The 13172-nt window shown below is 32.2% G+C and overlaps 1 long non-coding RNA gene across 1 annotated transcript; it reads right to left on the bottom strand.

Annotated features, from left to right (window-relative positions):
- Positions 1-10025: 10025 nt before the first annotated feature.
- On the bottom strand, positions 10026-11581 carry LOC146688599 (uncharacterized). Its single transcript, XR_014916369.1, has 2 exons — positions 10736-11581; positions 10026-10650 (listed from the first exon to the last, which is right to left on the bottom strand). It is a non-coding gene; the product is annotated as an uncharacterized LOC146688599 (long non-coding RNA).
- Between the last annotated feature and the right edge of the window lie 1591 nt (positions 11582-13172).

Here is a 13172-nt window from a genome sequence, read left to right as displayed (position 1 = left end):
AAATTCCATTGTTTTTATTCAAACTCTGTTTTGTACATTCTACTTCCGTTTTTCATTCAAACTCTGTTCTGTATATTCTAATTCTGTTGTTTTCATTCAAAGTCTGTTCTGTACATTCTAATTCCGTTGTTTTCATTCAAACTCTGTTTTGTACATTCTAATTCCGTTGTTTTCATTCAAACTCTATTCTGTACATTCTAATTCCGTTGTTTTCATTCAAACTCTGTTCTGTACATTTCAATTCTGTTTTTTTTATTCTAATTCCGTTGTTTTCATTCAATCTCTGTTCTGTACATTCTAATTCCGTTTTTTTCATTCAAACTCTGTTCTGTACATTTCTATTCTGTTGTTTTGATTCAAATTCCATTGTTTTTATTCAAACTCTGTTTTGTACATTCTACTTCCGTTTTTCATTCAAACTCTGTTCTGTACATTCTAATTCCGTTGTTTTCATTCTAATTCTGTTGTTTGTTTTAATATTCCATTGTTTTCATTCTAATTCTGTTGTTTTCATTCAAATTCCATTGTTTTGATTCAAATTCAGTTCTGTTCATTCTAATTTCGTTGTTTTCATTCAAATTCCGTTTTTTTCATTCAAACTCTGTTCTATACATTTCAATTCTGTTGTTTTGATTCAAATTCCATTGTTTTCTTTCAAATTCTATTCTCTACATTCTAATTCCGTTATTTTCATTCAAACTCTGTTCTGTACATTCTAATTCCGTTTTTTTCATTCAAACTCTGTTCTGTATGTTCTAATTCCCTTGTTTTCATTCAAACTCTGTTCTGTACATTCTAAATCCGTTGTTTTCATTCAAACTCTGTTCTGTACATTCTAATTCCATTGTTTTCATTCAAACTCTGTTCTGTACATTCTAAGTCTGTTTTTTTTTTTTCATTCAAACTCTGTTCTGTACATTCTAATTCCGTTGTGTTCATTCAAACTCTGTTCTGTACATTCTAATTCTGTTTTTTTCATTCAAATTCTGTTCTGTACATTCTAATTCCGTTGTTTTCATTCAAACTCTGTTCTGTACATTCTAATTCCGTTTTTCATTCAAACTCTGTTCTGTATATTCTAATTCTGTTGTTTTCATTCAAAGTCTGTTCTGTACATTCTAATTCCGTTGTTTTCATTCAAACTCTATTCTGTACATTCTAATTCCGTTGTTTTCATTCAAACTCTGTTCTGTACATTTCAATTCTGTTTTTTTTATTCTAATTCCGTTGTTTTCATTCAAACTCTGTTCTGTACATTCTAATTCCGTTTTTTTCATTCAAACTCTGTTCTGTACATTTCTATTCTGTTGTTTTGATTCAAATTCCATTGTTTTTATTCAAACTCTGTTTTGTACATTCTACTTCCGTTTTTCATTCAAACTCTGTTCTGTATATTCTAATTCTGTTGTTTTCATTCAAAGTCTGTTCTGTACATTCTAATTCCGTTGTTTTCATTCAAACTCTGTTTTGTACATTCTAATTCCGTTGTTTTCATTCAAACTCTATTCTGTACATTCTAATTCCGTTGTTTTCATTCAAACTCTGTTCTGTACATTTCAATTCTGTTTTTTTTATTCTAATTCCGTTGTTTTCATTCAATCTCTGTTCTGTACATTCTAATTCCGTTTTTTTCATTCAAACTCTGTTCTGTACATTTCTATTCTGTTGTTTTGATTCAAATTCCATTGTTTTTATTCAAACTCTGTTTTGTACATTCTACTTCCGTTTTTCATTCAAACTCTGTTCTGTACATTGTAATTCCGTTGTTTTCATTCTAATTCTGTTGTTTGTTTTAATATTCCATTGTTTTCATTCTAATTCTGTTGTTTTCATTCAAATTCCATTGTTTTGATTCAAATTCAGTTCTGTTCATTCTAATTTCGTTGTTTTCATTCAAATTCCTTTTTTTTCATTCAAACTCTGTTCTATACATTTCAATTCTGTTGTTTTGATTCAAATTCCATTGTTTTCTTTCAAATTCTGTTCTCTACATTCTAATTCCGTTATTTTCATTCAAACTCTGTTCTGTACATTCTAATTCCGTTTTTTTCATTCAAACTCTGTTCTGTATGTTCTAATTCCCTTGTTTTCATTCAAACTCTGTTCTGTACATTCTAAATCCGTTGTTTTCATTCAAACTCTGTTCTGTACATTCTAATTCCATTGTTTTCATTCAAACTCTGTTCTGTACATTCTAAGTCTGTTTTTTTTTTTTCATTCAAACTCTGTTCTGTACATTCTAATTCTGTTGTTTTCATTCACAGTCTGTTCTGTACATTCTAATTCCGTTGTGTTCATTCAAACTCTGTTCTGTACATTCTAATTCTGTTTTTTTCATTCAAATTCTGTTCTGTACATTCTAATTCCGTTGTTTTCATTCAAACTCTGTTCTGTACATTCTAATTCCGTTGTTTTCATTCAAAGTCTGTTCTGTACATTCTAATTCCGTTTTTTTCATTCAAACTCTGTTCTGTATGTTCTAATTCCCTTGTTTTCATTCAAACTCTGTTCTGTACATTCTAAATCCGTTGTTTTCATTCAAACTCTGTTCTGTACATTCTAATTCTGTTGTTTTCATTCAAAGTCTGTTCTGTACATTCTAATTCCGTTGTTTACATTCAAACTCTGTTCTGTACATTCTAATTCCGTTGTTTTCATTCAAACTCTGTTCTCTACATTCTAATTCTGTTGTTTTCATTCAAATTCCATTGTTTTGATTCAAATTCAGTTCTGTTCATTCTAATTCTGTTGTTTTCATTCAAACTCTGTTCTGTACATTCTAATTCTGTTGTTTTGATTCAAATTCCATTGTTTTTCCATTGAACTGAATTTGAATCAAAACAATGGAATTTGAATGAAAACAACAGAATTAGAATGAAAACAATGAACTATTAATACATTCTAATTCCGTTGTTGTCATTCAAACTCTGTTCTGTACATTTCAATTCAGTTTTTTTTTATTCTAATTCCATTGTTTTCATTCAAACTCTGTTCTGTACATTCTAATTCTGTTTTTTTTTCATTCAAACTCTGTTCTGTACATTCTAATTCCGTTTTTTTCATCCAAACTCTGTTCTGTACATTTCAATTCTGTTGTTTTGATTCAAATTCCATTGTTTTTATTCAAACTCTGTTTTGTACATTCTACTTCCGTTTTTCATTCAAACTCTGTTCTGTACATTCTAATTCCGTTGTTTTCATTCAAAATCTGTTCTGTACATTCTAATTCCGTTGTTTTCATTCAAAATCTATTCTGTACATTCTAATTCCGTTGTTTTCATTCAAACTCTGTTCTGTACATTTCAATTCTGTTTTTTTTATTCTAATTCCGTTGTTTTCATTCAAACTCTGTTCTGTACATTCAAATTCTGTTGTTTACTTTCAAACTCTGTTCTGTACATTCTAATTCCGTTTTTTTTCATTCAAACTCTGTTCTGTACATTCTAATTCTGTTGTTTTCATTCAAATTCTGTTCTGTACATTCTAATTCCGTTGTTTTCATTCAAATTCCATTGTTTTGATTCAAATTCAGTTCTGTTCATTCTAATTTCGTTGTTTTCATTCAAATTCCGTTTTTTTCATTCAAACTCTGTTCTATACATTTCAATTCTGTTGTTTTGATTCAAATTCCATTGTTTTCTTTCAAATTCTGTTCTGTACATTCTAATTCCGTTGTTTTCATTCAAACTCTATTCTGTACATTCTAATTCCGTTGTTTTCATTCAAACTCTGTTCTGTACATTTCAATTCTGTTTTTTTTATTCTAATTCCGTTGTTTTCATTCAATCTCTGTTCTGTACATTCTAATTCCGTTTTTTTCATTCAAACTCTGTTCTGTACATTTCTATTCTGTTGTTTTGATTCAAATTCCATTGTTTTTATTCAAACTCTGTTTTGTACATTCTACTTCCGTTTTTCATTCAAACTCTGTTCTGTACATTCTAATTCCGTTGTTTTCATTCTAATTCTGTTGTTTGTTTTAATATTCCATTGTTTTCATTCTAATTCTGTTGTTTTCATTCAAATTCCATTGTTTTGATTCAAATTCAGTTCTGTTCATTCTAATTTCGTTGTTTTCATTCAAATTCCGTTTTTTTCATTCAAACTCTGTTCTATACATTTCAATTCTGTTGTTTTGATTCAAATTCCATTGTTTTCTTTCAAATTCTGTTCTCTACATTCTAATTCCGTTATTTTCATTCAAACTCTGTTCTGTACATTCTAATTCCGTTTTTTTCATTCAAACTCTGTTCTGTATGTTCTAATTCCCTTGTTTTCATTCAAACTCTGTTCTGTACATTCTAAATCCGTTGTTTTCATTCAAACTCTGTTCTGTACATTCTAATTCCATTGTTTTCATTCAAACTCTGTTCTGTACATTCTAAGTCTGTTTTTTTTTTTTCATTCAAACTCTGTTCTGTACATTCTAATTCTGTTGTTTTCATTCACAGTCTGTTCTGTACATTCTAATTCCGTTGTGTTCATTCAAACTCTGTTCTGTACATTCTAATTCTGTTTTTTTCATTCAAATTCTGTTCTGTACATTCTAATTCCGTTGTTTTCATTCAAACTCTGTTCTGTACATTCTAATTCCGTTGTTTTCATTCAAAGTCTGTTCTGTACATTCTAATTCCGTTTTTTTCATTCAAACTCTGTTCTGTATGTTCTAATTCCCTTGTTTTCATTCAAACTCTGTTCTGTACATTCTAAATCCGTTGTTTTCATTCAAACTCTGTTCTGTACATTCTAATTCTGTTGTTTTCATTCAAAGTCTGTTCTGTACATTCTAATTCCGTTGTTTACATTCAAACTCTGTTCTGTACATTCTAATTCCGTTGTTTTCATTCAAACTCTGTTCTCTACATTCTAATTCTGTTGTTTTCATTCAAATTCCATTGTTTTGATTCAAATTCAGTTCTGTTCATTCTAATTCTGTTGTTTTCATTCAAACTCTGTTCTGTACATTCTAATTCTGTTGTTTTGATTCAAATTCCATTGTTTTTCCATTGAACTGAATTTGAATCAAAACAATGGAATTTGAATGAAAACAACAGAATTAGAATGAAAACAATGAACTATTAATACATTCTAATTCCGTTGTTGTCATTCAAACTCTGTTCTGTACATTTCAATTCAGTTTTTTTTTATTCTAATTCCATTGTTTTCATTCAAACTCTGTTCTGTACATTCTAATTCTGTTTTTTTTTTCATTCAAACTCTGTTCTGTACATTCTAATTCCGTTTTTTTCATCCAAACTCTGTTCTGTACATTTCAATTCTGTTGTTTTGATTCAAATTCCATTGTTTTTATTCAAACTCTGTTTTGTACATTCTACTTCCGTTTTTCATTCAAACTCTGTTCTGTACATTCTAATTCCGTTGTTTTCATTCAAAATCTGTTCTGTACATTCTAATTCCGTTGTTTTCATTCAAAATCTATTCTGTACATTCTAATTCCGTTGTTTTCATTCAAACTCTGTTCTGTACATTTCAATTCTGTTTTTTTTATTCTAATTCCGTTGTTTTCATTCAAACTCTGTTCTGTACATTCAAATTCTGTTGTTTACTTTCAAACTCTGTTCTGTACATTCTAATTCCGTTTTTTTTCATTCAAACTCTGTTCTGTACATTCTAATTCTGTTGTTTTCATTCAAATTCTGTTCTGTACATTCTAATTCCGTTGTTTTCATTCAAATTCCATTGTTTTGATTCAAATTCAGTTCTGTTCATTCTAATTTCGTTGTTTTCATTCAAATTCCGTTTTTTTCATTCAAACTCTGTTCTATACATTTCAATTCTGTTGTTTTGATTCAAATTCCATTGTTTTCTTTCAAATTCTGTTCTGTACATTCTAATTCCGTTGTTTTCATTCAAACTCTATTCTGTACATTCTAATTCCGTTGTTTTCATTCAAACTCTGTTCTGTACATTTCAATTCTGTTTTTTTTATTCTAATTCCGTTGTTTTCATTCAATCTCTGTTCTGTACATTCTAATTCCGTTTTTTTCATTCAAACTCTGTTCTGTACATTTCTATTCTGTTGTTTTGATTCAAATTCCATTGTTTTTATTCAAACTCTGTTTTGTACATTCTACTTCCGTTTTTCATTCAAACTCTGTTCTGTACATTCTAATTCCGTTGTTTTCATTCTAATTCTGTTGTTTGTTTTAATATTCCATTGTTTTCATTCTAATTCTGTTGTTTTCATTCAAATTCCATTGTTTTGATTCAAATTCAGTTCTGTTCATTCTAATTTCGTTGTTTTCATTCAAATTCCGTTTTTTTCATTCAAACTCTGTTCTATACATTTCAATTCTGTTGTTTTGATTCAAATTCCATTGTTTTCTTTCAAATTCTGTTCTCTACATTCTAATTCCGTTATTTTCATTCAAACTCTGTTCTGTACATTCTAATTCCGTTTTTTTCATTCAAACTCTGTTCTGTATGTTCTAATTCCCTTGTTTTCATTCAAACTCTGTTCTGTACATTCTAAATCCGTTGTTTTCATTCAAACTCTGTTCTGTACATTCTAATTCCATTGTTTTCATTCAAACTCTGTTCTGTACATTCTAAGTCTGTTTTTTTTTTTCATTCAAACTCTGTTCTGTACATTCTAATTCTGTTGTTTTCATTCACAGTCTGTTCTGTACATTCTAATTCCGTTGTGTTCATTCAAACTCTGTTCTGTACATTCTAATTCTGTTTTTTTCATTCAAACTCTGTTCTGTACATTCTAATTCCGTTGTTTTCATTCAAAGTCTGTTCTGTACATTCTAATTCCGTTTTTTTCATTCAAACTCTGTTCTGTATGTTCTAATTCCCTTGTTTTCATTCAAACTCTGTTCTGTACATTCTAAATCCGTTGTTTTCATTCAAACTCTGTTCTGTACATTCTAATTCTGTTGTTTTCATTCAAAGTCTGTTCTGTACATTCTAATTCCGTTGTTTACATTCAAACTCTGTTCTGTACATTCTAATTCCGTTGTTTTCATTCAAACTCTGTTCTCTACATTCTAATTCTGTTGTTTTCATTCAAATTCCATTGTTTTGATTCAAATTCAGTTCTGTTCATTCTAATTCTGTTGTTTTCATTCAAACTCTGTTCTGTACATTCTAATTCTGTTGTTTTGATTCAAATTCCATTGTTTTTCCATTGAACTGAATTTGAATCAAAACAATGGAATTTGAATGAAAACAACAGAATTAGAATGAAAACAATGAACTATTAATACATTCTAATTCCGTTGTTGTCATTCAAACTCTGTTCTGTACATTTCAATTCAGTTTTTTTTTATTCTAATTCCATTGTTTTCATTCAAACTCTGTTCTGTACATTCTAATTCTGTTTTTTTTTCATTCAAACTCTGTTCTGTACATTCTAATTCCGTTTTTTTCATCCAAACTCTGTTCTGTACATTTCAATTCTGTTGTTTTGATTCAAATTCCATTGTTTTTATTCAAACTCTGTTTTGTACATTCTACTTCCGTTTTTCATTCAAACTCTGTTCTGTACATTCTAATTCCGTTGTTTTCATTCAAAATCTGTTCTGTACATTCTAATTCCGTTGTTTTCATTCAAAATCTATTCTGTACATTCTAATTCCGTTGTTTTCATTCAAACTCTGTTCTGTACATTTCAATTCTGTTTTTTTTATTCTAATTCCGTTGTTTTCATTCAAACTCTGTTCTGTACATTCTAATTCCGTTTTTTTTTTTCATTCAAACTCTGTTCTGTACATTTCTATTCTGTTGTTTTGATTCAAATTCCATTGTTTTTATTCAAACTCTGTTTTGTACATTCTACTTCCGTTTTTCATTCAAACTCTGTTCTGTATATTCTAATTCTGTTGTTTTCATTCAAAGTCTGTTCTGTACATTCTAATTCCGTTGTTTTCATTCAAACTCTGTTCTGTACATTCTAATTCCGTTGTTTTCATTCAAACTCTGTTCTGTACATTCTAATTCCGTTGTTTACATTCAAACTCTGTTCTGTACATTTCAATTCTGTTGTTTTGATTCAAATTCCATTGTTTTCTTTCAAATTCTGTTCTCTACATTCTAATTCCGTTGTTTTCATTCAAACTCTGTTCTGTACATTTTAATTCCGTTGTTTTGATTCAAATTCCATTGTTTTCTTTCAAATTCTGTTCTCTACATTCTAATTCCGTTGTTTTCATTCAAACTCTGTTCTGTACATTTTAATTCCGTTGTTTTGATTCAAATTCCATTGTTTTCTTTCAAATTCTGTTCTCTACATTCTAATTCCGTTGTTTTCATTCAAACTCTGTTCTGTACATTTTAATTCCGTTGTTTTGATTCAAATTCCATTGTTTTCTTTCAAATTCTGTTCTGTTCATTCTAATTCTGTTGTTTTGATTCAAATTCCATTGTTTTTCCATTGAACTTAATTTGAATCAAAACAATGGTATTTGACTGAAAACAACAGAATTAGAATGAAAACAATGGACTATTAATACATTCTAATTCCGTTGTTGTCATTCAAACTCTGTTCTGTACATTCTAATTCCGTTTTTCATTCAAACTCTGTTCTGTATATTCTAATTCTGTTGTTTTCATTCAAAGTCTGTTCTGGGCCCTGTTTCAGGAAGCCGGTTTAGAAAACTCAGAGTGAAAAACGATACGCAGGGTTGAGTAACCCCGAACTGTCCAACTCGGAATATTCGGTTTCAGAAAGGCTGATAACAAGTAGTTCAATCAACGCGGAGTTGCTTTAACCCCAAGTGAAGCGCGCGGACGAGGATACATAAAGCCCTGATCAGTGGAGCACAGATTAAGTGAGTCACCATGGAGACGGAGGGAAAGAAGGCGCGGTCAATGTATTTCACAGCGCTTGAGGCCGAAATTCTGATGGCAGCATATGCCGATAACATGCAAATTCCGCGGAAAAAAGTAACACAGCGACAGCTGCAAAAGAAAGTGAGCATGCATGGCAAAACATAGCCGACAGAGTCAATGCGTGAGTGTTAATTTAAACATTGATCTAGGGATTTCCACCCATTTAACACGTTATTTTATCATATGTTATTTTATTTGTTATTTTATACATTTTATTTTGTGACGTGATGTGAGCGCAGGTGCAACCCAACAGGCCCCAAACGTGCCTGGCAGCAAGTAAAAATGAAATATAAAAATATAGTCCAAACAGGTAAGGTGTAATTGTATTATGAGCCATAGTGCTTGGTCTGTTTGTCCGATGTAAATCAATTGCAGTTAGAGGCTACATTAATTTTCTGTCTGTAAGCACTTATTGAAATTATCTGAGCACATTACAAGTACATATTTGCTTACTCTGTATGCTCAAATGTGGCCCGTTATAGCCAACAGAAAATAGCGGAGGCCCGAAAAACAGGTGGGGGTCCTCCACCACCACCACCACTCACAGAGGCTGAGCAGTTGGCCCTCAGCCAAAACAGTGGGCGCCCTGTGGCCGAAGGCATCTCTGCGGGGACATCCTCTGAGCCAATAAGCCCGCAAGACACAAGTGCCTACATAGGGGGTAAATTCAAAATAATACATGATGTGCATACATCCTTTCTTCCCAGTCACCTTTGCAGTGCTACTCATTCATTTGATAAACTCTTTACCATAATGGATTATTTTGTAGTGAAGTTATTTTCCTACTGATTTTGCCTTCCCTCAGTCTTGGTTGTCTTTGAGAGCATAATGACAATGAAGTGTAAGGTGCTTGGTATGTTTGTTAATTGCCATTTGGTCCCTTGTAAGTTATAAGTGACCTGTATAAACCTCATATTCTATCAGTTGATGGTGATGGTGTACTGCATCTGGTGCAGCCTCCTGTTGAGCCAGACCAACATGCAGTTGTGAGTAATACTCCACAGATTATATGAGTTTACAGTAGAACAGCAATGTTGTTTATTTCTTTACTACAGGAAAATAATGAAGAAACATTGACAGCTGTTACAGAGGAGGAAGCAACAGAGACACTTTATGAGGTTTACATCTTTTAATACTTTGTGTACAGGAAACACAGGTGACCAATAAAGCCAGTTGAACAAAAAATCTGTTTATTCTTCTTTCAACATGTTGAGGTGATGGGTCAAAAGAAATGATTGTGACATATGGTGTCTCTGACTGCACTTCCATCTTGTATGTCCGTGGGAGGGTCAGGATGTTCATGGTTTGGATCACTGCTGTTTGGTTCAGAAGGACAGTGTTCTCCTCTAATTGTGGCAATGTTGTGAAGAATCACACATGCCACAATAATGTCACATGCCCTTTCTGGGGTGACCCTGAGCCTTTGCAGGCACTGGAACCGGGCCTTAAGCATTCCGATAGTCATTTCAACTCTGGCTCTTGTCCTGCAATGAGCCAGATTATATCGCTGCTGTGGGCCCGGTTCAGGGTCAGAGTAAGGGGTAAGCAAATAGGGTAAACATGGATACCCCCTATCACCAAGCAAGTAGCCAGTGAACTCTCCTAAGACAGAAGGATACACTTCAGTTCAAATGTCCCTGAAGCAATTGGTCTTTATATATTTTAAAGTATTTTCAACTCACCATGTCCAAATTTTGTGCTCAGTGTACATTCACGGAATATTTGTGAGTCATGGACAGAGCCTGGCCACTTGGCTTCCACATTTGTGATAATGTTGGCAGCATCACATATGATCTTCACAGTGCAGAGAACACAAATTAGCATCCATTACTATAATGAAATAATTTGTTAGTTTGACATGCTACAGGGAACTATGTACCTGTACATTAATGCTGTGGAAAGACTTCCTGTTCACATAGTCTCCTTCATTTACTGAAGGAGCAATAATTGGAATGTGAGTGCCATCTATACAGCCAATCACGCCTGGGAACCCTGAAAATAAATGTTAAATTTAAGTAGTAGTTCAAGTATCACCACATCATAAATTAAGTTTTGGTCATCCTGATACCTGCAATTTTGTGGCATCCCTCTTTGATGAATCTTGTGGGTCTGTGACCGGGGAACACCACAAACGAGTGCAGGAGACGTTTCAGTGCAACTGTAACATTCCTGACTGCCCGACAGACGGTAGCCTTGGAAACGTGCTCAGCGTCACCAATATTATACAGAAAGCTCCCGTTTGCAAGAAACCGAAGTGCAATACAAATAATATGCAATGAACTGAGAGCATGTCCGCGATGTGTCACATGCGTAATATATGGCCTGAGGATGTTATCCAAATAAATTATAGATTGTGCTGAGAAACGGTAACGTTCGCACAGAAAATCATCAGGAAATGATAAAATGTCCAAACGCGCTCTGATCACTCTCTCCCGGCGGAGAGCTCTGCGGAGAATTTGGGCTTCACGATCTACTGGCTCTTCAAGGAAGTGGCACGCCATGTCCGACACTTCCTACTGTCAGGTTTCCGACAAAGGGGCGGAGACAGTCAGGGTTAGTTGTAGTAAACCTGCTAGGGGGCAGGTTAGCTTCACGGCGTGTGTCGTCATAGTGACTCACTCAGGCTGCAGCTGAACTCGCTTTGTGAAACCGAAAACCCAGAGTTTTCGTTAACTCACGGTATACTTACTCAGTTTTTCCACTAAACCGGCTTCCTGAAACAGGGCCCTGTACATTCTAATTCCGTTGTTTTCATTCAAACTCTATTCTGTACATTCTAATTCCGTTGTTTTCATTCAAACTCTGTTCTGTACATTTCAATTCTGTTTTTTTTATTCTAATTCCGTTGTTTTCATTCAAACTCTGTTCTGTACATTCTAATTCCGTTTTTTTCATTCAAACTCTGTTCTGTACATTTCTATTCTGTTGTTTTGATTCAAATTCCATTGTTTTTATTCAAACTCTGTTTTGTACATTCTACTTCCGTTTTTCATTCAAACTCTGTTCTGTATATTCTAATTCTGTTGTTTTCATTCAAAGTCTGTTCTGTACATTCTAATTCCGTTGTTTTCATTCAAACTCTGTTCTGTACATTCTAATTCCGTTGTTTTCATTCAAACTCTATTCTGTACATTCTAATTCCGTTGTTTTCATTCAAACTCTGTTCTGTACATTTCAATTCTGTTTTTTTTATTCTAATTCCGTTGTTTTCATTCAATCTCTGTTCTGTACATTCTAATTCCGTTTTTTTCATTCAAACTCTGTTCTGTACATTTCTATTCTGTTGTTTTGATTCAAATTCCATTGTTTTCTTTCAAATTCTGTTCTGTTCATTCTAATTCTGTTGTTTTGATTCAAATTCCATTGTTTTTCCATTGAACTTAATTTGAATCAAAACAATGGTATTTGAATGAAAACAACAGAATTAGAATGAAAACAATGGACTATTAATACATTCTAATTCCGTTGTTGTCATTCAAACTCTGTTCTGTACATTCTAATTCCGTTTTTCATTCAAACTCTGTTCTGTATATTCTAATTCTGTTGTTTTCATTCAAAGTCTGTTCTGTACATTCTAATTCCGTTGTTTTCATTCAAACTCTATTCTGTACATTCTAATTCCGTTGTTTTCATTCAAACTCTGTTCTGTACATTTCAATTCTGTTTTTTTTATTCTAATTCCGTTGTTTTCATTCAAACTCTGTTCTGTACATTCTAATTCCGTTTTTTTCATTCAAACTCTGTTCTGTACATTTCTATTCTGTTGTTTTGATTCAAATTCCATTGTTTTTATTCAAACTCTGTTTTGTACATTCTACTTCCGTTTTTCATTCAAACTCTGTTCTGTATATTCTAATTCTGTTGTTTTCATTCAAAGTCTGTTCTGTACATTCTAATTCCGTTGTTTTCATTCAAACTCTGTTTTGTACATTCTAATTCCGTTGTTTTCATTCAAACTCTATTCTGTACATTCTAATTCCGTTGTTTTCATTCAAACTCTGTTCTGTACATTTCAATTCTGTTTTTTTTATTCTAATTCCGTTGTTTTCATTCAATCTCTGTTCTGTACATTCTAATTCCGTTTTTTTCATTCAAACTCTGTTCTGTACATTTCTATTCTGTTGTTTTGATTCAAATTCCATTGTTTTTATTCAAACTCTGTTTTGTACATTCTACTTCCGTTTTTCATTCAAACTCTGTTCTGTACATTCTAATTCCGTTGTTTTCATTCTAATTCTGTTGTTTGTTTTAATATTCCATTGTTTTCATTCTAATTCTGTTGTTTTCATTCAAATTCCATTGTTTTGATTCAAATT

Source organism: Copadichromis virginalis, linkage group LG18 (assembly GCF_057382275.1).
Source record: "Copadichromis virginalis isolate Kocher_CV1m ecotype Utaka linkage group LG18, C_Virginalis_male_GT1.1, whole genome shotgun sequence".
In the NCBI taxonomy this organism is placed as follows: domain Eukaryota; kingdom Metazoa; phylum Chordata; class Actinopteri; order Cichliformes; family Cichlidae; genus Copadichromis; species Copadichromis virginalis.
The sequence above is the reverse complement of the archived record's forward strand: the minus strand, read 5'-3'. Positions and strand labels throughout refer to the sequence as shown.